Source organism: Myotis yumanensis, unplaced genomic scaffold, assembly GCF_028538775.1.
Source record: "Myotis yumanensis isolate MYYU_CA2020_CCGP unplaced genomic scaffold, mMyoYum1.0.hap1 SCAF_1, whole genome shotgun sequence".
Classification (NCBI taxonomy): domain Eukaryota; kingdom Metazoa; phylum Chordata; class Mammalia; order Chiroptera; family Vespertilionidae; genus Myotis; species Myotis yumanensis.
In genome coordinates, this window is record NW_027223752.1 from 115395243 (window position 1) to 115397759 (window position 2517).

Genomic DNA, 2517 nt, shown 5'->3' on the forward strand with positions numbered 1-2517 from the left:
CAAATGATCGCTTCGTTGGGTAGGTGATCTTGGTTGTAGGTCCTTGCTTTTCATCACTTTGAATATTTCAGGCCAATCACTTCAGGCCTGCATAGTTTCTGATGAGAAATCAGTGGACAGTCTTATGGGAGTTCCTTGTAGGTAACTAACTGCCTTTCTCTCACTGCTTTTAAGATTATCTCTTTGGCTTGCTCCCAGCTACGGCTCCACCATGGCTCTGAAAGGCAGCTCCAAGTAGAAGTCCGAGGAGGACCTGCTCCTTCAGGATTTCAGTTGCAACTTCTCAGCCAAGTCCTCTGCACTCTTCTTTGGGAACACCTTCATTGTGTCTGCCATCCCCATCTGGTTATACTGGCAAATATGGCATATGGATCTTATTCAGTCTGCTGTTCTGTACAGTGTGATGACACTTGTAAGCACTTATTTGGTAGCCTTTGCCTACAAAAATGTGAAATTTGTACTCAAGCACAAAGTAGCACAGAAGAGGGAAGATTCTGTTTCCAAAGAAGTGACTCAAAAACTGTCTGAAGCTGATAATAGAAAGATGTCTCAGAAGGAAAAAAATCAAAGAATCTTGTGGAAGAAGAATGAAATTGCTGATTATGAAGCTACAACATTTTCCATCTTCTATAACAACACTCTATTCCTGGTCTTGGTCATTATTGAATCCTTCTTTATATTGAAGAACTTCAACCCCACAGTGAACTATATTCTGTCCATAAGTGCTTCATCAGGTCTCATCACCTTCCTGTCTACTGGCTCCAAATAGACCATGTCAGCTTCACCCTTGGCTTTGTATCTATGGGTGGTCTTTGGTATATGGAAAAGTAGCTGGGTGGTCGGGGTGGGAGACACATAAGATGTTTTTATAGTCTGGAGCTTGAGGGTTTGAAAGACCCAACAAAATGTAATTCAATATTTGTTTAATGGCTCTTTTTTTGACAAACTGTTGAAATTACATGAATTGAAAGGGAAACTCAGAGTACCAGGACATTTATTAAAAAGGCAAATGTGTCTGGCAATGTGCTATAATCACAAGAGGAGAAAATAACTTGTTTCCTTGATCTGTCAGAGATCACAGTAACCTGGACTGAACTATAAGTATTAGCTATAGTAGCAAGAAGTTAATAGCTGGTTCTGTGTGTTCCAAGTACAATATTACAACTTTTTGGGAACCATAAATATCAGAGTGAATCCTCTTTTCTCCCCTTACCTCTGCCTGGGGGGTGGGATTGAACTGCATGTTTACAAATCTCTGAATTTGTGATTTGAAATAACTCAATTAAAGTTAAAAACATGGTTTCTCCAGTTTGGGGAAAAGAAACTTAAAAATAAAAGATTATCTCTTTGTCCTTAACCCTTAGCATTTTAATTATGATGTGTCTTAGATGAACCTCTTTGGGTTCATCTCTTTAGAGACTCTGCACTTTCCTGACTTGTGTGTCTATTTCCTTTGCCAGGTTAGGGAAGTTTTCCATCATTATTTTTTCAAATAGGTTTTTCAATCCTTTGCTGTCTCTCTTCTCCTTCTGGTACCACTATATTGTGAATGTTGGTAAACTTGAAGTTGTCTCAGAGTACCGCAGTCTTTTTGCAGCAAGGGTTCAGGAATCTGGAGAAGGGACTGTGACATAAATGGATACTAGACAAGAAATGTAAATTTGGAAGGCATTTTTGGGGAGCCAGGAGGAAACCAGCTCTCTAGTGGAGTGGTTTTCTGAATGTCTGGACCCACGGCTTTTTATTCACACATTTTGCCCTTTAGCAAAGCAGATATACATATCAAAGGTAAGGTTTGGTAAACAATAAAGGATAATCATGTTAGGGGAATTGCCCTCAGCTGTTTGGAAGCAGGTAATAATATGTAGATCTTCTGCCCTGCTGAAGATGTCCATCAGAACTTCTCTCATTTATTATGCTAACTACTGTTCTTAGCCTCCGGCATCAGAGGTCCCTTAAACTATCTTCCTTTTTAAAAATTATTTTTTCTTTTTGGCATTCTGATTGGGTGTTTTCAGCTACCTTATATTTGAAATTGCTGTTGAATCATCTGCTTCATGTAATCTCCTGATGATTCCTTCTAGCGTAGGCTTCTTTTAGGTTATTGCATTCTTCATTTCTGACTGTGTTATGTTTTCTATGTCCTTTTTACTGTTTTCTCTCTCTTTGCTAAAGTTCTCACTGAATTGACCTTTCCCCCCCTAAGTTTATCAAACATCCTTATAACCAGTGTTTTGAACTCTGTATCTGATAGGTTGCTTACCTCCATTTCATTTAGTTATATTTCTGGATTTTTCTCTTGTTCTTTCATTTGATATATGTTTCTTTTTCTTCTCATTTTGGCTGCCTCTCTGTGTTTGTTTCTGTGTATTAAGTAGATTGCTACATTTCCCAGTCTTGGCAAGGTAGCCTTAGGTAGTAGGTGTCCTATAGGGCCCCGTGGTGCAGTCTCCCTGGTCACCTGAGCTGGGTGCTCCAGGAATATTCCTTTTGTGGTTTGTATATGTCCTCCTGTTT

The 2517-nt window shown here is 39.2% G+C and overlaps 1 pseudogene; it reads left to right on the plus strand.

Annotated features, from left to right (window-relative positions):
- Positions 1–211: 211 nt before the first annotated feature.
- On the plus strand, positions 212–781 carry LOC139005252 (translocon-associated protein subunit gamma pseudogene; annotated as a pseudogene).
- Positions 782–2517: the final 1736 nt, after the last annotated feature.